The sequence below is a fragment of the Dermochelys coriacea genome, chromosome 11, assembly GCF_009764565.3.
Source record: "Dermochelys coriacea isolate rDerCor1 chromosome 11, rDerCor1.pri.v4, whole genome shotgun sequence".
NCBI lineage: Eukaryota > Metazoa > Chordata > Testudines > Dermochelyidae > Dermochelys > Dermochelys coriacea.
In genome coordinates this window covers 21,834,012-21,861,974 of record NC_050078.2, presented here as the reverse complement: position 1 = coordinate 21,861,974, position 27,963 = coordinate 21,834,012, and the positions used below count along the sequence as shown (strand labels likewise).

General features: G+C 39.4%; 1 protein-coding gene and 1 long non-coding RNA gene across 2 annotated transcripts in view; one reads left to right on the top strand and one right to left on the bottom strand.

The window, feature by feature from the left end:
• The window catches only part of LRP1B (LDL receptor related protein 1B), a 1,336,604-nt gene that overhangs the window by 956,315 nt on the left and 352,326 nt on the right, over positions 1–27,963 (top strand). The gene's annotated exons all lie outside the window — the stretch shown is intronic.
• On the bottom strand, positions 7,285–21,752 carry LOC119863702. The gene is made up of 4 exons (XR_006277915.1): positions 21,289–21,752; positions 14,589–14,637; positions 8,289–8,348; positions 7,285–7,589 (listed from the first exon to the last, which is right to left on the bottom strand). It is a non-coding gene; the product is annotated as an uncharacterized LOC119863702 (long non-coding RNA).

The window sequence follows — 27,963 nt, the reverse complement described above, 5'->3', positions numbered from 1 at the left end:
AGAACTGTGGGCACATGAAATGAAGGGGGAAAAAAATCCATGAAATATACCCCAATACTTGAAAATGGTGATATTAATGCAAGGCCCTGAGAGAAAGAATGAAGGGGATCTATTCAGAATTTTAAAAGGTCATTGTGGATTAAGTAGTAACCTATTTCTAATAAACAAACATGAGGATGGACTATGCAAAACATGTTAAATCAAGGAAAAGATAGATCATCTCTTATGAAATTGTAAAGACCATAAGGAAAGACCAGTGAAGGCAGATATTTATGTGGAAAACTCAGAGGCCTTAGAGTAACAAAAATTTATTTGGAACACCCATCTAGGATACAAGAGACCTCTAGAGAACCAGAAGGTTTTTGTAGGTGAGGAGAGAGTCCACAGAACGGCTTTATAGGAAGAAGCCTAGGGAGGTGGCAGTAAGGAGTCTGGCAGAGTGACTGCTTCTTCTAGGGTCCCTGCACTGGAATCTGCTGTAGAGGGTGGGCCTGGGTTTTGCTAACAGCCAATGTCAAGGTGGCATGAAGCTCTGAGAAGAAAATATGGGCTACTGGAAGACCTGAGGAAAGGAGGCCACTGGGCCCAGAATCCAGGAACTTCCATCAGAATGGAAGGAAGGATCCAACATTTGTTTTTGTTGGTCTTTCTTTTATGCTGGAAAGGGTGGAACTAAATGTGGCCTGGCTGGAGACCTGAATAATGAGAAGAGGCAGACAATCATGAGCCGGAGCACCCATTGGGTGGAGATGTTAGAGAGGACAGGCCACTATGCTATGCCCAACCACAAGGGGGCATTCCTGCAGTGTCTCAACTCTGTCACAGCACCAAAACTACCTTTGTTCCTCTCTTTAAATGAAAATTTCAACTTAATCTTCACTATGAACTCATGTCTGGAGCTTCCATCATTATTTTGTTTCCACTAGCACCAAAGTATGATAAGCATTGTATGAGATAGAATTGAAGACCTTTCAATTCTCTCTCTCTCTCTCTCTCTCTCTCTCTCTCTCTTTGGGACAATATTATAGGTAGGCTAGACAGAATTCAATTTATTATTTTATAATTTCAACAGATAATAGTGTTTGTATATTTTTATCTATTTAAATTTTCACAGTTGAACAAAATTATGAAGTTTAATTCTCCCCGCAATTGTTATTGATTTCAAATTTTCCCAGTTATGGGAAGTTATGAGGGGGCAGACAATGATTATTAAATTACAGTAGACATTGAAATTCAACAGATTAAAGCTTTATAATAATTAAAAACAAACTGTCAACATCACACGTCAAAATATACAAAGTCAATGTCCTTAAATCAAATGCTAATAGGTTTTCAAATACCATTTTTCTTACTTTGCCTATCTGTCAATTTTGATCATCATCTATGGAAATATTTGTTTGTCATTTTATGTGTGTACATGAAATCAACATTTACTGATAAAAATTTCATCCTTCCAATCTTAATGATAGTTAAATCAGTGCTTTATAAGGTGTCCCCAGTTACGCTGTAGTACTGTGTATTAATGTACCTAAAGACACTCTACAAAGCACAGTTCATAGCATTTAATGATTTAGTAATAAGAGATTCTACCTGGAATCTTAATACTCCTGAATTCATCTATCACTAACAATATTCTTCTTCTGAACCATTGTATCAGATTAATTTCTTTCTCAATGCAGAAAACTAAACCTTGTTAATATTGGACATATTTGAAAACTATATTGTTCTCATGCCCACAACTTCTGTTTTCTATAAATGCTTGAGTTGTAGTTTCATACTGAATGACAAATAATTTTGTAAAACTATGTATGTTACTGTGTATATTTCAGCTGTTCTGAAATATTTTGTCTTTGTCTTTGAAATATTTTATTGGGATTTTATGCTCCAGTTTGAAATATTCTTCTCTTCATTCATCATTGCACTTGATTCTCCTCTCACACCACTGTAAATGTGGTATTACTCAATTTAAATCAATGGTGGTATCTTCTGAAGTGGGTGGTAAAATGCAGCAATTTGGCATTTATAAGAGGGCATCTATAAAGAAAATTGAAGGGGTGAGGGAAATGGAAGGAGCAAAGCTGGCTCCAAAGCCAGGAGTGATATGAATGTTTTTCACTATAATGAATTAAAATTGCATATAAGGTAATTAATTTTTCTGATTTCTGACCTGCTGATTATGTGCTATGGGGAAGAGATGGTTAGGTGAAAGCAAACATACAGATTTCACTATTGGTGATAGGGAAGCAAAAAATAGCATAATGAGATAAAATTTGATATACCTCTGACAATAATTAAACCCTCTGGTCCTGCAGAAAATTGAAAACCAATTAATCAGCAAATATTTTGTAACATGTTTTCTTTGGGCTGCAACAGCTCTGAAACTGCACTAAAAACATCTAGTGTGGTTCTAGTTCACTCAAAACAGGTCTACAACCCTTTTCAGCTCACTAAGCACATATCTACAATTCATACAAACCATAACTCAGTATTTAACCAGAAAGGTGAGAATAGAATGGATGATATGCAAGATACTATTAACTCACATTTCTAGTTCACTGAATTCATACGTATTCCTCATAAAGAATCCATTAGCTGTTGTTTCTACTTCACTGACATCAGATCTGCCACTCAAAACCAATGCATTATCAAATATTTTTTGCTCACTGAAAACAGTTACGACATATAAAGAGCCCTTTAATGAACAGGTTTCCAGTTCACTAAAAACAGATTTACAACTCACAAGCAACCCATTATCTAACATTTTTTTCAGCTCACTGAAAACAGATTTACTACTCAGAAACAACCCATTATCCAACGTTTCCAGTTCACTGAATACAGATTTACAACCCCTACACAAGCCATTACCTAACCCAGTACAAACTCACTGAATATTGATTTAGAATTCATAAACAACCCATTATCTGACACATATTCAGCTCACTGAACAGATTTGCAACTCATAAACAACTCATTATGTAACACATTTCCAGCTCACTGAAAGTAGATTTACAGTGTAAAAACAACCCATTATCTAACATTTCCAGTTCACTAAAAACAGATTTAGAATCACTAAGATCCCAGTACCAGACAGGGTTCCATCTCCATCAGATAAGAACAGCCAAAAACCAATTACTTCCCATGCCCGGCCCCATTTGTTTGCTTTTTTGTTTTCAGGTATGTTACGTGTACATTTGTACATTTGTACAACTTACATTTGTACATTTTTTTTGCACATGAATTGTATGGTCTTGGAAATTGTTTATGGAATGAGATCAGGCAGGTTGAGCAGTATGGCGCTAAAGTTTTCACTTTTGGCCTAGGCTTAGTGACACTGTTGGTTCAATAGGAACATTGTTTTTAACAGCAACTGGATGGGGTTAATTTTCTTTCTCCCCACGCCTCAGTGCCAAATATTCCTTTTCTTTGTTTCTTTTCTCCCTTTCTCTATTGTAATGCCCCATGCATGAGAAAGGGTTGTCTGGGCTATGAACTGCCTGTCAGTGCAATTCTTCCCTCTTTTCGACATCACTTTTCCCATTACTGTGACATCACGTATTGTTGTGCTGTTCTATATCAGTTCTTGTACAAAGCTCAGGGGTGGCTCATGAACTGCCCATTTGAGGAGGCTAGCGCCCCATCTGCCTTAGGCCCCACCCCCAATCTTGCCCACCAGGGCCAGAGGAGCCCCAAGCCCACACCATGGCCAGAGAAGCCCTGGCCAACCCACCCAAGCCGCTCTGTGCACCCATCTGCTCATCCAAGCTGCCCCAGCTGGCCTGTCCAAGCCACCCTGGTCAGCCCAAGGCCTGGCCACCCAGAGGAGCTCTGAGCCCCAAGACCATTAGCAGAGGTTTGGGGAGGCTTAGCCTGCCCCAGCCTCCATTATGCATGTTCATGGAGCTCATTGTCATAGTCTCTGAGTGCTTTCCTTTAGTGAATTAAGTAATGTGCCTAATATCTCATATGCGTGTTTGTGTGTTTTTTTCCTTCTCATCCTCTCCCCAGGAGGGGGTTGAATGTGCAGTGTAGTGTTTTGTTCTAGCATGGATTTTTTTGATTGCTGTGTATTTATGTTAGAGAAGGTAAGTCAAACAAATGAGCCTTCTGTTTGGAGCAAATGGTGGTAAGGTTTGTGATAGTCCTTAGTTCCTTTAGCAGTTCATTCCACAGTTTGCAGAACAGCCCCCAAGAAAGCTCTGTCTCCTCCTTATCCATGTTGTAGAAAGTTCAGTTGTGCCAGAGAAGCGAAATTGTCAACCACCGTCTTCATCCTGGAACTTAAGAGGATCTTTAAATGTCCTGGATCCAGACCACTGAACACAGTGAAGATAAAGGCTGATGCCTTGAACTTGATTTGATATATGTGAAGCCAATGTACAGTGCAGAGAACAGGTTTGATGTGCTGATGGTAGCCTGTGTTGCTGAGGAAACATTATATAGTGGTTTGTTTTACTCATTTATTAGTTTCCTAAATGCTATAGAATTCATCCCATGGATATTGCATGGCTGTAGCTCAGCTGAGAGGTGATGAAGACAAGGTCATTATCCATCAGGTTGAGGAAAGACTCTCCTAGCCAACTGGAGATGGTAAAAAGTGTTATTCGTGGATGTTGCTATGTGAGAGCTTAGTATCAGTGAAGAATCCAAGAGAATTCCTTAACTATGGACTGAATTGACTGTTTGTGGGTGTGTACCTTCATCTAAAATAAGACTGCACCATACAGACCTCACATTGCCCTTTCTCTCTGAGCCTGTCTACTCAAACACTCACTGAGTGGCTAGCTGGGGAGTACATCTCCAGCACGCCACTCATTGTCTATATGGGGCCTCTGCTGTGTATTGGAAGTTCCCTACTGTACAGTAGTATGTCACTGCATATTAGGTAACTTTCAATGCACAGCAGTGTGGTCCACATGGATAGTTAGTATGGGCCATGGTGAAGCGTTGTGGATTTACACCCCAGATTGCCAAACCGTAAGTGTTTTTATTGTTTCCCTCTGTCCCTGGTTCCTTTTCATTGCTTGCTGACTTGTCCTCCGCCTTGCCCACAGAAAGACCAGATTATCCAGTCATACATTGTGGATACCTACACAGACAGCACCTCCTCTTGTGAAACCGCTTGTTCCTTCCTCCTAGCTGCCTGCCTAAATTCTTTCAGTACTCCTTACCTGTCCTTGATTGCTTCTCCCCAGGTTCCTTTTCCAGCATTTCAGGGAGGATCTGATCCTGCAAGATCATTACTGCATATGGAACACAGGAATAATTTCCTCAAGGGGAAACTTACATCTGAACAAGTTTTCTATTTAGGACCTCTGTAACCTGAGGGCCTTATGCTACTCCCACTGAAATCAGTGGAAAGACTGGAGTGATTCCTAAAATAGGATTTTGAGATTTTAGTTGCAACTTTTATAATTATTTTTCTGACTCTGTCTGTTAGAGGGCTATCGGCTCTCAAATTCTATATTTGTAGAACTCAGGCTTCTTGATTTGTGTTTTGGAGAGTCAGCAGCTTTTATCTTATATTCATCCTGCTGCTAAAGCTATCATAACTCCATAGTATATTGCAACCCAGTAAATATAATAATGGAATCCTATTTTGAATGTATATAGTACTTGCTCTCTGGGCCTGTCTGGATGCTGTGCAGATATTGATTGATTTGGCCTCATGACAACTCTGTGAGGCTATAGTGTATTGTCCCTGGTTTGTAGATGGGAAGCTGAGGCATGGAGAGGTTGGTGGAATTGGTGAAGAATTTTGCTGAGCAGGGTATAAGCACTCAAATATTACTCAAGGGAACTTATATTGGTATAGAGCAGACAGTCTCAAACTGTGATCCATAAAGTACTTACGGTGGTTTGTGGAGAATTGGCTGTAAACGTCAGTGCATAGAGCAGGAGTATAAATCCAGACATCCAAAGGGGGGGTGGGAGGAAAAGGGATTTTTCTTCCTTTGGGGAGAAGGTCTAGTAGTTGTCTGATTCAAGAGGATCAAATTGATGCCCCAGATAAACAGCAGCTATCCATCTCCTGTCATGCTTCAGGGGAGGAATGGAAATTTTCGGTCACAGCTAAAAATTCTAAGAATGTACCAGGCTATTGTCCCCAACTGCCGCTGTAGGTTGCCATGTTCCTTTGTCCAGGCTATCAACCCTCTATACTGCTGAAGGTTGTTGTGCTTTTTCAACAAGGCTAACAGCTTCAGCTGCTACTGCAGGATGCCATGCCTGTCCACCTTCCTCTCCTCTTCCCTAGGATGCTGGTCATGAAGGGATGAAAGGGAGAGCAGCCCAGATGTGGAAGACCTAGCAGGCAGTAAGGAGCCTCCCTGGCCTACCACTCACTACTTTCCAGACTCCCCACCTATTGTGTAAAGCAATAAGTTTCCTAACCATGTGTGATTTAAATCCAGAACTGTGTCACTTCTGAAGGTAAATGTGGGTATGTTCCCTGGTGGTTGGTAGGACTGTTTACCTGAAAAAGTGGACTACTTTCTCAAGAAGAATTATCAAGTGTCATCTGAAACCATAAATGCCTTCACAGCCCCACAATGCTAACATGGGTGGATGTTATTATGTGGATGGTGGATGCATTTATTTATTTGATAGTAGGTTTCTTTTTGGTTCCTTCTAGGGATGCCCTGCAGTTCTTACTGCAACTAATGGAATATATCTCTGTTCCATGCATGTTTTTATGGGTTTGGGGAAAGTTGATGCCCAGACAAATCTCCCAGTTCTCTTAGTACTCCAGAGGGAAACTGTTGAGAAAACTGAGAGACAAGATGATAATGGAGTCATCTAATAAGTTAATCTTTTAATTCTGGCCCCAGTCATACATGATTTAAAACACTACAGGCCATGTGGCCAGTTGAAGAAGTCCGGGAAGTACAACATGAAACTACCACTTGTTAGCTAGAACAAATGTAGGAGAGGCAGCCATCCATAATGACCTCAGCTGCCTTGGAGCTGCTATCATGATTTCTACCCAACCCTAGTTGAATAGACTTCCAGATTGGTGCCACACCCTTTCAGTTTGGGAGCATATAGCTACTCAAAATAGGTACTGGTCAAAATGGGGTTACATTGTATTCTCTGGAACTCTGCAAGAGTCAGAGGTACAGGCTTGTCTCATTCCTAATTTCAAGCAGTTCTTGGAAATGTCAGCACTCAAAGGCAGGATGAATAAAAATCTTATTTTTTTAAATTTAAATCAGATTTTTTATTTAAATAAAATACGTTTTCTTTTAAAAATAAACATATTTGAAATTAAGACAGCCTGCATTAATCCCTAAATTTACTAAGGTTAAGATAATCTTAAATAAAATATAATATTCAATTCAGCAAGTTTGTTGCTAACTTTTTTTTTTAAAAAAAGTCAAATTCTAAACTGGTGGAAGTCACTAACTAAGCACCTGGCAGCAGAGTTTGTTGAAATGCTAAGCCCGTTTTTGACAGCAGTAGTCTCTTGCAGGTGCAGAGAGAATATTGTCTTCATTTCAGTTTAACAATTTCCATTCAATGATATTTAGTTCAAAGCTGAAAAAATGATTGGGAGTTGAAAAAGAAGGAAAGCTTGTTTTCTCTCTTCTAACCTATTGATAAAAATGAGGTTGAAGAGGATGAGATTTTATAGTTCTATAATCTGAAGGACATAGTGACAGAAACAATCAGTTCAATTCACTAACCACAGATAATACTTCCTTTGTTTAATAAATCAATTAGTTTTAAATACAACATTTGTTTTGATAAACTAACTAATCTTTTCCCCTTTATGCAGGTAACGTAAAATAGCTTTATTTAAGTAATAAAAACAATTTTAAATTTCTGTTTTCCCCCCATTTTTAACTGAATTCCAGTTTCTATCCAAATGCAGCTTGACACAATTCCTAAATAAAAAAAATATAATAAATAAGAAATGTCATTCACCTTTCCCTACCATAATACAAATTAAGAATCTGAATCAATATACTAAGCTAATAGATTGCTTAAAAATGATTATCGTTCTAATATAGCCTCCCGGTTAACAAAAATAACGACCAAATTTAGTGTGAAGGCTATATTCAGTTGCAAATCAACATGTGTTAATGGTTCTCAATCAATAAGAATCAACCTTTCTTTAGGAAAATAACTAATGAGTACTAATATAAAAAGTATTCTGACAAATATACAGAGAGACTTTCTGTCTTCTGTAGACCTGAACAGGCTTCTCTCTTTGCATTACCATATTACATCTCAAAACCTATTCTTTTGCTTTACATGTGGATGATAGTTTTTTCAACTCCAGTCATTACCTTTCAGTCTGGCCAGTGTTCCTACGGTCTCTTCCAGGATCTTGTTCTTATTAATAATGCCTTTAAAAAGGAAGGAAGAAATTCACTCCCATAGAAAATTTAGCTGATCAGTAGGCAGTACAAAGAAAGAAGAACCAATCAAAGAACTGACAATTTCTTGAGTATTTTGGATTCATGACAAATACAGAATCAAGACATACAGACATCTTTAGACTTGGGAATAGAGATGGATATTATGAGGTTGAAAATCTTCATGTTAGAGAACTTTTAATAAAACAAGTGATTTCATAGACACCAAAATCCAGTCTGTATTGGAACTAATTGGAATACTGGTCTAATAAACAGATGAGAGCTCCTATGAGACCTACCCAATAATTCCAGTATCCCTTCTGCACCTTGCTCTATCACATCCATAGGCAGAGGTCAAGCTTCCATGGTCTTTACTCCCTCAATTAGTGAGCACAAATAATCATTTTTTATTTATTTCTTAGGGATTAGTGAAGAAAGCAGAGGAGACCTGGTGGAAATAATCAGGGTTTTAATTCAATCCAGGAAATGATCCCAAAACAAGAGAGTACATTATCAATTGGCCACAATTGATAGTGATTATCAAGGTTTCAAAGTACTGTTCCTTCCAGGGACCACATATTTGTGCTGGTTGTGGTAAACAACATGACTGATAGGGTTGTAATCAATAAACTAGGAAAAATGTGATCAGCTGCTATTATTATTATAATCATGTTGATTATGATAGTGCCTAAGGGGCAACCAAGAATGGGGCCCCATTGTGCTAGGCACTAGACAAATACAGAGTGGTAGACAGTCCCTGCCTTGAAGAGCTAACAATCTAAGCAGACCAGACAGATACAGGATGGGGGAATAACACACAAGCAGAGTGAACAATGTAGTGGCAGTAAATGTTATGTTAGCTCCACAGTGTTTTTTAGGGGTAGGTTTACTTAGGAGGGGATAAGCTCAATGGAAGAAATGGAAGGGATGGGGAGAAATGGCAAGGGAAAAGGTAAGAGGGGCAGTTGTGGAGTGAAATTGAGGTGAAGAACCTGTGAGGAAGGAGTAGAGAGAAGTGTGGAGCAAACAGCCTGTCAGCACAGGGAAAAGAGAATGTAGAAAGTTCTCAATGTCCAAGAGGTTCCAGCTTTGGCTACTTTCGTTCCTACTGGCTAGTGTCTCCTTTCTGAGGTGAACCACCTGTCTCGTAGTGCCTTCAGTGTTTGAGCAGGTCTCCTCTGCACAGTTCTGAGTCCAATGGAGTACTGAGGGAAGGGTGGCTCCTGTGAGGGCCCAGTTTACCTCCTACCCTCCAGTGTAGCAGCCCCTGCTTTTGCTCCTTCTGTTTCTACTGTCTGTATCCCCACATTCACTCCTCAGCAGAGCAGAATGCCTGCATGCTGCACAGGCAGAAGTTAGAGTATACAAAGTAGAGCCTGCATATTAAAACATCCTCATTTCTTTCTAGTTCATTTGTTATGCTGAATATTGACTTATTTGCATTTGGAAAGAACAATAAAGTGCCCCTTAGGACCTGTGATCCAAGGTGATAGAGAACCTCTTGCAAAGCAGGCCAAGGTTTCTGCTGTAAGCCTTTCCACCCTTTCCTTTGTTTCCACAAGCATACAGAAGATATGAAGGAGTGAAACCGATCATGCCAGTTCTCAGGCCTGATTCAGGTCTGATTTATTATCAGACTTCTTAATGCCTTTACCTCACAGAAATCTGCTTTTGCAAGGTCTAATCTGTCATCCAGTATCAGAGAGTTTCAACTTATCTCAGACTTTCAGGCCAAAAAGGACCATCATGATCACCTAGTTTGACCTCCGGCACATCATAGGCCACAGAACCTCATCTGTTCACTCCTGTAATAGACTCATAACCTCTGTCTGTGTCACTGAAGTCCTCAAAAATCTTGATTTAAAGACTTCAAGTTAAAGGGAATCCACCATTTATACTAGCTGAAACTGGCAAGTGACCTGTGCCCACATGCAGAGGAAGGCGAAAAACCACCAGGGAGTCTTTGCCAATCTGACTTGGGGAAAAATTCCTTCCCAACCTCATATATACCAGCGATCAGTTAGACCCTGAGCATGTGGGTGAGACTCATCAGCCAGACACTTGGGAAAGAATTCTCTATAGTAACTCAGAGCCCTCACCATCTGGTGTCTCATCTCCAGCTGTTGGAAATATTTTCTCCCAGCAGTTGCAGATGGGCCATATGCCATTGTAGGCAATCTCATCAAACCATCCCCTCCATAAACTTATCAAGGTTCAGTCTTAAAACCAGTTAGCTTTTTTACCCCCACTACTGGAATGTTTTTTTTCAGAACTTCATTGCTGAGATAGTTTATTCTTATGCCAACATTGATCCTTAACTTAAATAACTCTTCCTCCCTGGTGGTTATTCCTCTTATGTATTTATAGAGAGCAACAATATATCCTCTCAGGCTTTGTTTGGTTAGTGTAAAAAGCCAAGCTCCATGAATCTCTTCTAGTAAGGTAGGTTCTCCATTCTTCTGATTATCCTAGTAGCCCTCCACTTCACCTGTTCCCATTTGAATGCATCTTTCTTAAATGTGGGAGACCAGAATTGGACATGGTATTTCAGATGAGGTCTCACTTTCCTATCTCTACTGAAAATATCTTGCCTGATGCATGCTAGGATTGCGTTAGCCTCTTTTCATGGCCACATCACATTGGTGGTTCATAATCATCCTATGACTGATCAGTATATTCAGGTTTCCATCTGCTACATTCCCAGTTTATAGCCAAAAAATGTGGCTGTTAGTCCTTAAGTGCATGGCCTTGCACTTTGCGCTATTAAATTTCATCCTATTTCTATTACTCCAGTTTTCAAGGTCATCCAAATCTTCTTGTGTGATATTCTCATCCTCCATATTGGCAATACCGCCCAACTTTGTGTCATTTTTTGTGCTAACGTCATTAATGAAAATGTTAAATAAGATTGGTCCCAAGACCAATCCCTGAGGAACTCCACTAGTAATCTCCCTCCAGTCTGATCTGATCCAGGTGATCTGCCATAGTATATCTTTACTAAAACATGTATTTTATCCCAATTACTGTTTACCTCTATATCATTAACTATTTCTCTTTCAAAATTTGTTCTAAGACCTTGAATACAATTGAGGTCAAAATGTCAGGCCAGGAGTTTCCTGGAGCACTTCTCCTGCCCCCCTTAAATATAAATACTATATTTGCAATTCTGCAGTCATAATGTATCACCCCTGAGTTTATGAATTCATTAAAAATGCTTATTATTAGGCTTGCAATTGCATGTGCCGGTTCCTTTGAGGTTCATGGATGAAGTTTATCCCAGGCCCCCTGATTTGGTCCTTTTAACCTGTTTGAGTTTGACTTCCACCTTGGATGTGGTAATTTCTACTATCATATCCTCATTCCCATTAGCCACCCTGCCTCTGTCCTTAAATTTTTTGTTATTCTTATTAAACACTAAGGCAAAGTATTCATTTAGGTATTGAGCCATGCCTAGATTATCTTTACTTTCCTCCCCATTCTTAGTGTCTTAGTGTTAGTCCTTAGGTCAGGTCCGGCTCTAGGTTTTTTGCCACTCCAAGCAAAAAAAATGTAGGCTTCCCTCCACCCCAGCCCTGGGCTCTCCCCCACCCCACCCGCACCCCCTGCAGCCCCAGCTCTGGGTCCCCCCCCAACTCCACCCATTCCCCCGTCACCTCCAGCCAGTCTGGCGCTGGCAGGGTTGGGGTAAGCAGTGGGGCTCCCAGGGCGCGCCTCAGCCCAGGATCCCTCCAGCTGGGGCTCCTGCCTCCAGGACTGGCCGGGAATCGGGAGGCCAGAGCCAGGGGAAACACCCTGGCAGGAGGCTGAGGAGCTGGGGCAGGGCGGCTTGAGAGGGAGCAGCTGACAGGGAGTGGAGCCCGCACAGCAGCGCTCCAGGTACTGGTCCCCTCTATGGACCTGATGCTGCTGCTGCTCCTGGCCAACCTGCTGCAGCACCTGTCAGAGCCCGCTGGATGGCTCGGCCGCAGCCAGCGGCACAAACCACAGTGGCCCCAGGGTGCCCCCTGTGCTGCTGGACCCCAGTCCCGGGGCCAGCTTTAGCCACCCGCTGTGGCTCTTCCATCTGGACTTCGGCATCAGCTTGGGGGCTGGGACAGCATCTACCTGGGTGGGTGCCGGCCCTGCAAGCAAAAATAAAAAAAAAGGCCCGAATGCTTCCCCTGCAAATGTGCCGTCCCAAGCCCCTGCTTGCTTTGCTGGTACCTAAAGTCGGCCCTGTTAGTGGTTAGCAGTCTAATAGTTCCACATCTTTCTTTGTTTTCTTTTTAGTTATATGGGTAAAGAACCTTTTACTATTGGTTTTAATATACTTTTCAAGGACCAGCTCTGCTTGGCTTTTGACATCTCACCTTTTCCTTACACTTTCTGACCTCCAAGCCGGGCCGGCTCCTGGCACCAGCGAACCAAGCAGGTGTCTGGGGCAGAAAATGTAAAGGAGCAGCAGGAGGTTGGGCTCTGGGGTGGCAATCCGCCCTCGGCGGTAGCAGTGGTGGGAATTTGGCAGCCGCTCCATCACAGCGCGTTTCGGACTCGGCGGCAATTTGGCGGCGGGGACCTGACTCTTCTTCAGTTGCCAGCGGCAATTCGGCGGCCGCACCATCACTCCGCCTCCGTTTTCAGCAGCAAAGTTTTTTTTGTTTTGTTTTGCTGCTTGGGGCAGCAAAAACGCTGGAGCCGGCCCTGCCTCCAAGAAAGTGCTTTCCTTGCTGAGTCATCCCTTCTTTTATTCCTTGTAGGCTTTCTGCTTTTTCTTAACCTATTTGAGATGTTTGTTCATCCAGTTTGGTCTGTAAACCTTCCCTATATTTTTTTCTCCTTGCTTGTGATGAGGGCTTCAGATATTTTATACAACTTTGACTTAAAATAATTCCAAGCTTCCTCCACATTCAGATCATTCATGTCTTTAGTCTTGTCTACTTCCCTTATTTTTTAAAAGTTTGCCCTTTTAAAATCAAAGACCCAAGCTGCAGAACAATTTTATTTATCCTTCCATTCATCTAAACTGAATTAACTCATGATCACTCGAACCCTCTACCACCAGTTCTTCGGTGAGGTCCTTGCTACTTATCAATACTAAATCTAAAATGGCATCATCTCTTCTCAGTTTGGTGACTATTTGATAAGAAACCTGTCTGTCTTGTATTTGAAATAAGTCATCTAATTAAAAATGGTTACTTGGGTGAAGTGATTAATAGTCTGCTGGACCAAGGGGAAAAAAAAAGTCAGCAGAGATTTTTCACTTGCCTATGCAAGTTCTATAGATTGATCTCCCATTTTAGTAAATGAAACATAGCCCTGAGTTCCTCCAGGAATGCCTTAATATGAGTACAAGAGTACAAACTCAAAGGTCAAGTCTCCCCATTATCATAAGTTCTCAGTATGTTCAAGAAAAGCTTTTCTTCACATGCCATCATTAAGCCCTTTCTTAGGGCAACTACCCTGATTCCTGCCCCTCAAAGTAATAAAACAGAACTTTATAACCTCATTTGATCCTTAATGCTATCAGTATTTAACCTCTATAGGAGGTATCATTATAATTTTCCTGTTCATCATAGTGATTTCCAAATTTCTACCTCCATCAGATGAGTTTTCAAAGTTGGGAGCTCTCTCTGATGAGACCCTATATTGTGTTATTCATTTATGCAATGCTGCTCTTAAATAGCTTTTGTTTCCAAGGAAAATTCATTTTTGGTCACCGAATGCACAAAATGTTCTTCCTTCATCCCAAGCATTTGCATACTCAAGGTTTGAAACCTCCTCATGTTATACAATAAGCATACCACAAATTTTCTGTACATCCAAAGTTAATATCTGTGTTACCTAATCCAGGTGCAAAAGCAGGAAGACATGTAAATCAGCTATTTCTACAGGAATAAGATGGAGCATTTCTGAGATCCTTCATTCCTTTTCTTGTGGCCAGAGAAATTGCATATCTCTTTTAATGAAATCTTAAAGGTGGCCACATGGTTGTCAATATTTATATTCACCAAATTCTATAAGACTGTTCTCCGGTCTTCGGTGGATGCCATTTTTGTCAGCATTCTTCTTCATGTTATAGTGCCCTTTTAGGAGGATGACAGAATGTATATAATTAATGTTTCTTTCCTGGATTTCCAGATTTTCGGGATCATTCTTCTTTCCATCCTGGTGGCACATTGCTGTGCAAATCCCATCATAACCGTTATGAGAACCTTAACATAATGAACAATAGGAAATGTTATCCAAACTTACCTGAAAAATTATTTTCTTTGAGTAAGAATGTCCACAGATCTAGTCCATCCTGGAAACAAAGGGATCATCCACGGTCAGGTAGAAATAAAATATGACATCCAAAGCTTCAGTCTTACTTTGCTAGCCAAAACTATCCCAGTATTCTGCAGCAGCATAAACTGTTTTGTGTTTTCAATCTATAGATTAATACAACCTGTAATTTAAAAATGTAGAATAGAATTATCCTGGCTTTTGATGGTTGTTTCAAGGTGAGAACTTCAAGGGCTGGGCTTTCTTTCTTCCATCCTAAGCATTCGCTTGCTGCCAGTGACTGCCCCCAAGCTGAAATCAGGGTGAATTTTCCATCATAGAAGAAAGGAGATTTTCAGGTAAGCTCAGATACATTTTATTATTTGCTCCATTGCTATCTGGCAGCCAGTGTAGCATGTCGTGGCTGACTGGTGTTTCTCCAGTTCAGTCCTCCTTTTAACCCATTTGCCACCTATTTCTTCTAGCCAGTCCCCGATGTGCATACTGTTTTTTCCTAACTGCCTTTTCTCTACCCTTCTGCTGCTTGTACGTCCTTTGCAGTTTTGTCCCAAAGTTCTGGCCACCCTCTCACTCATTTCTTTCCACACACCAGCCCTGTAGTATTCTCATTCCATGCAACTTCTCTTACCATCTCACATCTCCCTGCTAAGAACCTCCTCAACTCCTGAAACAAAATCAGGAAGAACTTGCTTAAATGTACCCATTGTATTGCTCATACTTGTCCTGTTTATACAGAGATCATTTTATATACAGCTCCCATGACTAGCAGAGAGAGAATCTTGATTATCACACCACAGTAAGAAAGAGTTATTTTAAAGATTACAAGTCTGAGATGTTTTGCCTTTATATAGTTTGTTAACTAAAGCTCTGTTGAGATAGGGTGCACCTTTTTACTTGTTAGGAAGTACTACTCAAATAATTGATAAATTAGCTTCTCAGGAGTTTCACAGACTATAAAATTAATAAGTCATAAAGCTAGAGAGAGAAAGGAAAAAGTGATCAGGAAGGCAAAAAATAGTTGGGGGGAAAGTAGTAATAATAATAACAATAATAATAATTCTGGGAAGTGGAATAGTGCCTTGACTGAGCAGTTTCTTTTCCCTAGATGGACAATGAAATTGATGCATTTTGCCAGTGCTACATAATTTACAGTATAAAATGAAGTGTTTTGTGTAGAAACACTGCCTATTCTTTGAACTGCAAGTGCTAGCATTTATAAGAGAAAAAAATCCATTTACTCCTAACATAAAGTGGCAGACCCTGTGATGTACTGCAAAACTCTCCACTGTCAGCATCCGTTAAGGGTTTTCCAATGTGCGCTACTATTCTTTCTAACTAAATCCACCCAATTTAACTGTCCAAAAAGTATTTAAGTTACTGTTTCTCTTATGGACCATTACATTTGATCTATTTTTTAGGTTCTCCTCAGGTTTTTGAGCTTTCTTCTCAAAAATAACTTTTCATTCTCTTAAATAAACACTTTAAAAGTTTTTTTGTCTCTTTTGTTTGGTAATTTAACTGGTAGTTGCAAACATATATTTTGGATTCAGTAAACACAGGTAAGTAGTGAAAAACACAATATGTAATTGCAATCTCTATGGTGTTATCCAAAAAGCAAAATCACTATCACATATAATATTATAGCTATCACCTATTTTGTTTGTTGATGCCACTATTGATAATGATTAGTGTGCAACTTAATAGTCAAAAACTGTTAAGATAGGAATAGACTATATGTTACCTTGTTTATAGCTGTTATATGGCTGGATTGTAACTCCCAGATCCATCATGAAGGGATGACTCTGAAAATACAGATCTTCCTGTTCTTGTATAGAAGGACTATTGGATACCTCCATTTGCTGTGTCCAGAATCTACACGTATGGGAGGTGGCAGGCTGAAAACTATTTGTTTTGATGGCTGCAAGCCTCAGCTCATTCCACAAAAAATGTAATATCTTCACTGATGAAAATTTAGGGAAAACTGTACAAGGTGAATCTTCATGGAGATGTCTTGCCCAGGCTGCCTCCTGCAGGTTTTTCTACAAAGGTGGGTTATCCGGCCAATATCCTTTGGACAATTCATGTTTTCCAGAGATGTGTTTGTATTTTTTCTATTCCATATGTATGGTGCTACTTTAAAAATTACATGAAAATAAGTGACTGTTTTGGAAATCATAGGGGTTTTTCAAGAACATAAAAATGTACAGAAAATTTAAAAAGCTAATGTGATAGCACAAAGACTAAATATAAAGTTGAGAGGAACATTTTATGAAAGGATTTTCAAAACTGTTCCATGTTGGCCTGTTTCCATAGCAATCAATAGTAGGACTTCTATCAATTTCAGTAGGGGCAAAGTTGGGTAAACACTGAACATTTTTTGAAAATCTCACCCTTAATGCACTTAAGATATTGTGGACTTTTCCAACCAAATCAATTTTCTTTCAGGGATATGGGCTGAGTATTTTATTTACTTGTTTGGCAATTATCATTGTCTGACATAATATTTAATCTGTTGCTGTGATGACTTTACAAACAGAACAGTCTTCAGGATGAAGCATATTTACAGCTATGTATTGTTATATATTTAAAGTATTCTATAACTTTCCAGCTAGTTACAATATTCAAAACTGGTCTTAAAAATAGGGATGGACAAACTTATTTTTGGTAAAGGCTGTAGTGTTCTAATGTGTGTTTAGGTTCCATGTTAACAGACTTCCTATGGATATACAATATTCTTTTATTAGATTATTCCCCCCTTGCCTCTAAATGTCTGGCACTGCTTATTGAAGAAAAACATTTATAATAGAAGTCAAAACTTTTTGATTATAAAATTGTATTGATTTTTTTCTTGAATAGATCTTCAGCTGGCCTAAAAGATTAGCAGTTATTACACAACGTTTGGGCAGAAGCAGTAGTTTCCTCTTAAAAAGTCATTTCTCTGTGTAGATAGACACTTTAGACTTGTTTTAAATTGTATCTTTTATGTTTTCATGCTTTCATTTGTTTCCCAAAACTATTATGCTATTTAAAGAGCCACATTCTGGACCATAACATCTATTTGCTGAATCATTTGAAATACAGTAGATATTTCAACTTAAAATTCAGATCTATTTACTTGATTAACCATCACTCCATTTTAAAAAGTCACTTGTTTCAGAACTGAGTCATGAAATTTTGAAGGGAATATCTCTTGATATCCTGATATGTGTGCTAATACTCCGTGTGCTATTTAATCATATTGGTATTGTCTGAACTCTGAAAACAAACGTAAAATGTTTGCTATAGTTGTATGTACCTGGAATGATTTTCTTCAATAGATGTTTGGATATTTGAATTAGTTTGTCACATAGGTTTCCAGCTTCACATAGGTTTTCAGTTCTGTACCGTATTGAATTTTCTGTATTATTGTTTATCAATAATATGTCATGGTCTAGGATGTTCCTGTCCAGAGTCGTACTTGCACATGGTCATTTGCTAACCAATGAATTACCAGGTAAAGCTAAATTACTAAACTGACTCTTTGAACTGTTTGACAGATTACAGGTGTGCTTTCAGGTTCCTGGGTTATCTGCAGACATCAAACGGGTGTTCTTTTCCTCTTTTCTTCCCCTCCTGCAAGAGTTTCCCCCTTGAAATACAGACTACATCTAAAATCCTGAAACCTAGACTTCATGGCAATATATGTTGAAAGAAGGTTATAAAGTGTGGATCCTGGTTAACTGCAACTAAGTATTCTGCAAATGAATTAAATAGTAAAGACTCTCATAGTCTGTCCTACAGCATTGGGTAAAGGTATTGTGATAGACCTAGGCCAGTTGGGTACAGCAGAGTAGCAGAAGGGAGATATACTGGCCACTAGATTAACAGTTTTCTGTTCCCTGACTGACCAGAGCAGGGGCTACTCCAGGCTAATGAGAACACCTGACTTCAATTAACCTGCAAAGAGTCAGGTGAGGCCATTAAGCTAATGTGACCACCTGACTCTAATTAAGGCCCCTCTGATAATATAAAAGGGCTCACTCCAGTCAAGCAGAGGAGAGGAAATTTGGCTGAAGGCACCCTCAAGTCATTGGTAAGGGAGCCCTAAGTTAAGGGTAAAGAAGGGAGAAGCAGGAGATCTGTGGGGAAGTGGCCCAGGGAAATGTACCAACTCTGGCAGCGAAAGGTTGGCTTCCAACAGCTGCTACCATGAGGGCCCCTGGGCCGGAACCCGGAGTAGAGGGTGGGCTTGGATTCCCCCCAACCCACCACTACAGAAACACCTCCTGGGAGGGGAAAACAGGCCCCTGTCAGGGCAGGAGGCTAAACTGTTTTGGTATGAGGCCATAGGAGCAACAGAGACTGGGAGCTCTCTCACCAACTTCCTTGCTGGCTTACGATGAAAAGGGCTCTGTAGACTGTACAGAAAAAAAAGTAGACTGTATCCCTGGCCTTTCAGTGAGCCTCTGAAGCTAGCATAAACTGCCTGGAAGCACGGGACCCACGGGGACAAGGTCGGAGCTCTGCCACAGTATGCACAGATTTCTTGTGAGAGCCTGTTAAATCTCACTAAGAGATGAAGAGTCTCATTCAGTCTGTAGAGTCCAAGCCTCAAAAGGAATGAGCTCTAAAGCTTGAGAAGCAGAGGAGGACATGCATAGTTATAGTCCTCATGGATATATGAGGAACTTTTCAGGCTCCAGTTAAATCCTGAGACAACTGTCAAGTTATGACTACAGTGTTCTCCAGTTCTATATTGATGAGAGTTTTTAAAATGGCTTATTTCACATTTCTTCCTTTTCACTCTGTCTTGGGATTTAAATGTAGTGTTCACCAATTTAATGAATTAATTGTTTGGGACATTTTTAAAATGTTTCCTCCACCAAATCTCATTGAAGATAGCATTCTGGTAGTAATCACTTTAGCGTGGAAAGTGTGCATGAGCCAGGCACAAATGGCTGACTTACGATGTCACACAGTGTTCCTAGAGATAAGGTGATCCTTTACCCACACACCAAATCTGTATCAAAGGTGATTTTTGACTTGTACTTAAATCAGCCCATCAACTTGCCTATATTTTCCCTCAAGGTCATTTATTATTAGAGAAGAGAAGGCAATACTGTCTTGATTTTAAGAGGGCTGTATCTGAACAAGATTCCATGTGTGTAGCACATATAGATAGATGATAAGCATCGTCTGGATAATACTAGCTATATCTCCATGCAGAAATTATTCATGTGGATTAATTTCTCCTTACTGTTATGAACTACCAGAGATTTCAGTACCAATGTTTTTCAGAGCATATTCAATCAAATCTAAGGCAGCCTCCACTACATATCTACATCCATTTTTAGGAGATAGAAAGTTGCTGCCTGGAGTTGCATCTGTACATTCATGCAGCATTATTCCCTATATTATAAGCAGGCTGGGGTGGGATGGGGATAGAACCACTAAAGCCACATTCCCTTGTGGAACATGGAATTAAACCTAGGATTCCTGAGTCTGCATTCCTCTGCTCTCAACAAACTCACTGGTAAAGTGTATGTCTCATCCCCCTCTTGCCTGATCAACATTCAACTGCTACTAATTACTTTGTTCGCTTAAGTAGTGAAGGTCTGTGCAGTGAATCTAAAGGTCCCAACCCTGCTGATGACCCAAGTTGTGGGTTGGGGCAATAGTGTTGCATGTGATGGGATTTCTGTTTTTTTCATTAGGATTATTTTAAAAGGAAATTGCATCCAAAATCTACTTGAGTAAACATTTTAGGCTGTCCTAAATTATGAGCATCTGATTTAGATGCTAACCTACGTTTACAGACAAAAAGTTAAAAAAAAAGATTAAGGTTGCAAAGTCAAGCATTCAAAATTAGGAACTGCACATGCAACCTTAAATTGTCTTCCTGGTATGTCTGCATTATGATATAGTCTTTAATTATATGATCACAGAGTATTTTTTCCACAGGATCTCTCCCTCGTTCTAGTCACAGGATTGACAGTGCTGTGGGAATGAATAAGGGTTGTGTAGTGAAGGAGGTAGTTGTGTATAGAATTCTTGCAGAAGTTAGAAGGTGTCCAGTGAAAGAGGTAGGGTGATTGCAGAAAGGAAAAGGATGGTTAAGGATATTGAATGTCATTCTGGAGAATTGGATTATATCCCTTTCTCTTTTACAGAGTGCCTATATGATACTATGAAAGTCATTCAAACCAAAATCTTCACAGTGGGCCCCTAATCATGCATCCCTTATTTTCTGAGTGCCCATCATGACATAGTTGGCGCCAGATTTGTAGAAGTGCTGAGCATTCATGACTGCTATTGAAATCAATTGGTGGTGTGATTTTATCATTTAAAGTGTTATAAAATGCTAGATATTCTGGCAAATCAGAATCAGTTTGCCAAATTGGTCTCCCAAAATTTTTGGACACTTTTGACAATTTCCTTTAATCTCTGTGTCTCAGTGCCCATCGATAAATTGGTGATGAAGATCATCTGTGATGAAGATCAGTTCATTAATGTTTGTGAAGCACACAGATATGATAGTGAGAGCATCATAGAAATTCCCAGGAGGAAAATTATAATTCCTATTGAGTGAAGAGTTCGATTGTGTGGGGGGTACATAAGACCTGGGGCCATACATTGAATGAAGGGGATAAAAAGAAATATAGAATAACTGCTTATGATGGGCTTCACTTACCATGGTGGCACCTCCTACTGGAGGATTAGCTCCACAGGTCGGTATGCCCTCTCCCGATGGTGCGTCTCGTCTGCTCTCGGACCCACGTCACTCCAAGGACTATAGTTTCCTTTCATGGGACAGCCCTCCAACTGTGTCACCATCTGTGCTTCCCCCCCTTCTGGGGGATCTGCAGTCAGCTGTCCAGTCACTTCCCCAGTGGTGAGTGTGGGGTATCTGGGTTCACCCACTGCTCCAGGTCCTGGCCAGGGATCCTCTGAACTGCAGTTGCCTACTGCATTCCTTTGCCTCGACTACTGCTGCATTTCCTTGGGCTACTTCTCCATGGCCACTCCACCATGGAGTGGCCGCCTTAGCAGCCTTTCCAGAGCTCCTTTTTCACTCCTTGGTTTCTGCCTGAACTGCTCTGTCCAAGGTGCTATAGTATTGCAGCCTACACAGATCACAATCTTCTTTGCCTGAGCTCCCAGCAGCAACTGGCTGACTCTGGCCCTGCAGCTCTTTTTATATGAGCCCACTGGGCCCTTATTGGCTGCTCCTTGCAGCCTCTCCTTTTGGCTGCTTCCTGCACAGCCTCCCTAGAGCTCTATTAACTCCTTCCCTGCCAGTGTGGGGCAAACACCCCATCACACTGCTCCTTCACGGAATGAGGCAGGGGTCCTGTGGCAAAAATAGTAGTCATGTAATTAAAGACAGTATCAAAATACATATCCTTGGGTGAAGGTGGGACACAAGGACATAAGGCGTGTGCACAACCTCAACAGACTGTTTTCCAGAAAGCCCCAATTTACTCTGTTGTATACTTCCTTCACAGTATGGGTCCATGCAGAATCTAATGTCAGACATTCCTAACCCCTTCAGGACTAGGACCAAATCCTAGTGGAAATCTGGAATTTCTGATCTATAATACCATAAATCTCTTTCTGTTGTTATAGGGGGACTATTGCCCCATAAAGTTAAACATGGTCACTAAATACATAAATAGAAAACATATCCAAAAGTTTACTGTGATAGCATGTGACGATGTAAAATAAGACTCTTTTAATCCCTATGCACAATAGGGAAGAATAAAGATTGGATGTTTACTTTCTGACTTTTGCTGGCTTTACTTTGCAACGTTCATGTTTCTTTGTTATATGGAATCTATTCTGTACAATGAGGTAGCAGAGGAAAAGAGTTAGAATATGCCTTAATATTAATATTTTTCAAAATTGATGTTTCCCAAATTTTAAAGTATAGACTGTTTCTTCATGTGCATGTGGGTATCAGAGACCAAGTATTTAGTTGTGTTGCTATCGCTCTCACATGCTGTCTTTTGAGCTCATCTGCCTTTAAAATATGCTCAGTGGAAGAAAGTTGGAAAGTCAGTAGGAGGAAAGAAGAAAGCTACTAAATGAACTTTCAAAACTGGAAAACTGTGGGTGGGTGAGATTCCGTGGCTTGCGTTGTGCAGGAGGTCGGACTAGATGATCAGAATGGTCCCTTCTGACCTTAGTATCTATGAATCTATAAAACTCACTAAAGAAAATGAAAAGTTGTAGAGCAGCCCAGTATGTATATAATCTGCTAACCATATGCTTTAAAAAAATGTTTCTAAACAGCTTTCCTCTTAAAAAAAATTAAAAAAAAAAGAAAAAAAGAAAGGTAAGACAGAATCCTTAGTTTTAGCCTAGGCACTCCACACTTTTAAAACATGATTAATGACTATATCAAATCATGCAAAAGCTATACAATTAAATATACTGAGACATAAGAGTAAAATATGTATTTTTGTTGAGGGGAGTGTTACACTGGTTTAGATTTATTTTTTGTAAGTAGAATCCTTGGAACATTTCAATATTAATAGGTTGCAATATGAAATGTTCACTTCAATGTGGCAGGGAGGGGCTCTGTTCCTATGCTTGTTTGCCTTCCCTTTATTTGGAGTGCCATTGAGGACTAAATACAACTTTGAGAGTCACTTGTTGGGATCCTGAAAAGTTTTCAATATGTTCCTTGGCAGTAGAAAGTGTATACGCTCTTGGAAGTGTCCTTAGCTGTTGGCTTGTGTTGTTCCTGATGCTCCGTGTGAATCAATATTTGGTAACTTGTCGAATCACATCACATTGCCTTAGGAAAGGCCCCCTTCCCCAACTGGTGCAAAATTTTATCTTCCTTGTTCTTTAGTTTTTAAGCTATATCTGAAATGTTGTGCTACATTTTTGCAGAGGCTTCCCATTAACTTTTTTTTAACTCCTTGTGATTGGCCCAGTCAGTCAAGATTGAGTAAGGAAAAAGATCCTAGGGTTGTGATTTCAAAATAACTTAAGTGGATGAGCTTTCCACATCCTGAGCATAGTAAAAAGGACTTGATACAGTGAGTTCCCAAATTTAAAATGGGGGAGGGAAGAGACAGGTCAGAGAATCCACTAAGAAGTATTTGTACTTCCTTTCCCCCAAAAAAGAACTCTGCCTTTCCATTCTCTTTGCTTTAAACAAAATTATTAAACCCTAATAGGGTCACCATAACAAACTTCAGACATTATCCAGGCTGGCACAAAACTTTTATTCAGTCCTTAAATCCATCATGGATTACATCAGCTTCTCTAATGTGGAATCTTTTGTAGCTCCCCAGGTCAAGGACACAACCATACCAGCAGATGAAGTGTTCCTTCTTAAATAAAAGCAATGGACTGAAGAGTGGAATCAGCCTTCTAGAAGAATTATTAAGCTACATCTGCTGCCCTTTGCTCCAGGCTTTGTCCACATCTACATTTTTGCCTGGCCCACACTAGTCCACACAGACCTGCTGTTTGAGAACCTTCCCGAGAAATTATAAAACTCTCCATGGCTGCAGATTTTATATCATATGGTTCTTTCCCTGCACTAACCCTTGCAGCCAGATCTGTGGCATCCAACAGTGTTGTAAGTGGACACCTTTGGATCAAGCCAAAGAAGTGTGCCATTTGGCAAAGTACCTGATGGTGTCTTTAAGAAGAAAACTTTGTGAAGTGTTACTGAATAAAGCCATGATTATAAGGAAGGTTAAAAAGTGTCTTTCATCTAATAGATAGTCAAAGAGAGAGTAAAAGTCATCAGATTGAAGGAAATTGTACTGTCCCAAGCCTGATCTTCAGGGATCCTGAATCCTTTTCCTCTGATGTCACAGACTCCGGGGAAAATTAACCAGGATAAGGCACAAGTAATCCTAGTGATTCTATTCTGGCCTTGCAAATTCTTGCTTCACCTCAGCAACTTGAATCACTCATTAGTACAAGGATTTCTTATCCATCTAGAGCCAAGACTGTGTTGACTTACCATACTGCTGGTAAAAGGAAACAATAGTACTCAGCATGATAGCACTGAGGAAAAGCTCTACTGCATATGAGAAAACTAGAATCTGGGCCAGATTTAGTCACTAGAGCTGAGAAAATAAAATTAAATCCAGATCAGCTGAAATTTGTCATGTATTAGCATTTATCCAAGACGTCATACTTCTAGGCCTTAGACATCTTTTTGCAGAGTTAAGCTTTATCATTGCAACCATTTATAAAAATAGACAATCCTAAAAATATTACCCTGATTCTCCATATTAAAAGAATCCTGCAAAACAATAACCCTAATCAACTCTCAGAAGATCTACAGAGTAGTTCCATGAAGTTGAGTCTACTCCTAGAAGTTCTCAGAAGACCACTCTTTGGGCCCTTCGCCTATGGCATCTGTTTAATTTCCATTTAGGTTGACTTTAGAGTGGTCATTACTTCTGATCTGACCATTAAGCACTTTATGTGAAATGTCAATATGATGCATGCTGTGAAGACAGGGGGTTGTTTTGCCTGAATCCTGATATATCCCTAAAATCAATTCTGCTTTCCATTGCTTTGCTCACAAGAAATTGTTGTTCTTTCCTTCCGCCCTAACTCAGTCAATCTAAAAGAGGAGTAGCAAAGGATATATACATACAGGGCAATTAAAAATCTAACTAAAAGATAACCATCCATATTAAAATGCCTTCCTTATACTGTATAATGCCAAAGTAAAGGAGAAGAAAGCATCAAAATCATCAGTAGCCTGATGGTTCAAATACAGTGTAAATGAAATGCTTGCCCTTCATTTGCCCTGTACAAAAAGAAACCATGTTTGAGTAGAATCTGGTCAGCATTGCTGGTACTGCTAGTTGACCTAACCCTCTCTTACATACCAGGAATCAGAATTGTGGGGAATAAAAATATAGCAAGAGTAACCTCTTACCATGCTCCTCCAGTGGTTTTATAGGTATCAGACCTTATAAAGGTACAATTCCATACAGGCACTGTCACTATGATACAGTATATTCCCTCATTTTTTACATCAGTGCCTCTGAAGAGGCATAATTTGGCCAATAAAACATGGTTATGTTAAAACATCACCTTTATATGAATAAAAAAAGTTAAACTGGCCAATTATCTTTAACTTTCTTTTTTTGCTATGTGCCAAAAGAGACATTGTCACATCAGTGTTTATATATTTATCTTAAATACGATTGCACTGAATAAAAGATACAGAATTTGTGAACAAGTTGCTCCCCTGGGTCTCAGAATTATTCACTCCTTGAAGTAACATGAAGTGTAGCTACTGAAAATAAGCTGGTTGTTACTATGCAGAACCCTGAAGGCTATGTTTATTATGTATGATCAAAAAGATTACTACAGCAGCATTTGAAGGAGTTTTAATGTAACATGGCATATCACATGGTGTCACATTACATAGCTCTAGAAATCACATACACAAACTTAGGCCATATGACATCGTCTGCCTGAATTTTTCATAGGCAAAAAGAAAGTGGTGTAGTTAGTACATACTAATTAAATTTGGTTGTGCAAAATTTGAGATAATCTGGGTTTTAAAAATATTCTGAGTAAAATGGGCTCATTTTGCAGCTCATTGGTGAGAGAAGCAATTAAACAATCAAATCAGCCTCTAGTTTCAAAAACAAAATGCTATCTATTCATTCTTTTATTGCAGTTTATTGTTCTCTCTTAATAAGTTTATTTTCTGCCAAGAATGACCTCTTGCCTTATGGCTACCTGAGGCGCATAATGGAAGGGTAAAGAATTAATTAAAGTTCTGATTGTGAAACTGGTAATATGTGTGAACTTTTAAGCCATTTCTCAGATGTTGTATTGCTTTTGAGGCATAATCTTCATCTCAGATCAAATAGTGACTACCTGTTATCTATTACAATAAAAAAATCTGCTTGCATAATCAGAAAACAGTCTGATCTCCTGTGATTGGGCCATTCAAGCAATTGACAGATTGTTTCGAAAAAAGTAAATTGTGAAAGCCAAATGAGAGAGTACAATAAATAAGGACTCAAGCAGGTGCTTAATGGTAGGTACTTTTAAAACATCTCCAGAAGTTTTGGTGTAAGTGTGCTATTTGTGCTTGTTGTTGTTATGACGTTTACTCTCTTTCAGTATTTACAAAGCCATATTTTACATTATATAGTTGAACATTATTGTTTCCTGACTTACAATTTGCTGTGTTTGAACAAATTGAGGTGGCTTAGAAGGTGGAATTAATGCAAAAAGGTTTGTTGATCCAACCCAGCCCTAGTCGAAGTACAAAAACTGGTAATGTTTTTTAATTTAATCTTCCTGCAGAATTTTAAATATTAAAAGAAATGAACTAGAAACTTAGTTTGCTCAGAAATAGTGAGAAGCATTACCAATCTCATAAGTTAGTCATTAGCAATATTCTCCCCTCCCCCCCACACACACATATGCTGAATAACAAGGGATCCTAATAGGTGTTCTTCAATAATTGATTTGTTGCTTGTCTGTTCTCTAGGAAAGTCAGATGAAGATCAGAATGACAATATTTATTGGTTGCATCTCATCTGTGGAATGTAATCCATCTTTGTTAAATTCAGTAAAAGTGATAGATGGTGTTTGGCAACGTAATGATGTGATCACTCTACCATTGCCTTTGTAAATCATAAGCTGTTGCTTTCTGTTCTGTAGATATTTAATCAGTTATACACCCCATTACTGATTTAATTCAGAATGTCAGTGGCAGGTGAATAATGTGAGGATTTGTATATTAATATCATATTGTATTAATGTTCCCTTCGTTTAAGTGTGCTATTCATTTGAAAATCATAAACTGTTGCTTCATGGGTAGAATAAATTTAACCAGTGCTGCAGGCATCTAATGCCATCAATGTTTTAATTTAATGTGTCAGTGAAACAAATGCATTTCTTTTCATTTCCAGTTTCTGTGCTTTACTAACTCAAAACAGTATAAGATTGTGTGAATATATGAAACTGATAGTAAACAACAAATCCCCTGATTTTCATCATATGAAAGATTTTGGGTTTGACTCCCCAAATTGCAGTGTTCATTGAACTAACTACATATTTTCTTGCATATTTAAAAATGAGTGAATAGCTGATAACAAATTACTTTCAACAGAAAATATGGTTGTTCTATGGAATAATCCTTAAAATGTATATGGCAAATTAATATAGCACAAATTCATTACAGTCTTGTAGTTTCTAATTATTAGAACACCAGTGTTCCTGATAATTTCAAAGTGGAGTTGAAGGTTTTAGTTTTTACATGCAAAATATTAAATGGTTTGGGACCTGGCTGATCCATAGACAATCTGTCTCCCCATGTGATACTGGCAATACCAATGTATCAAATCGTTTCCTC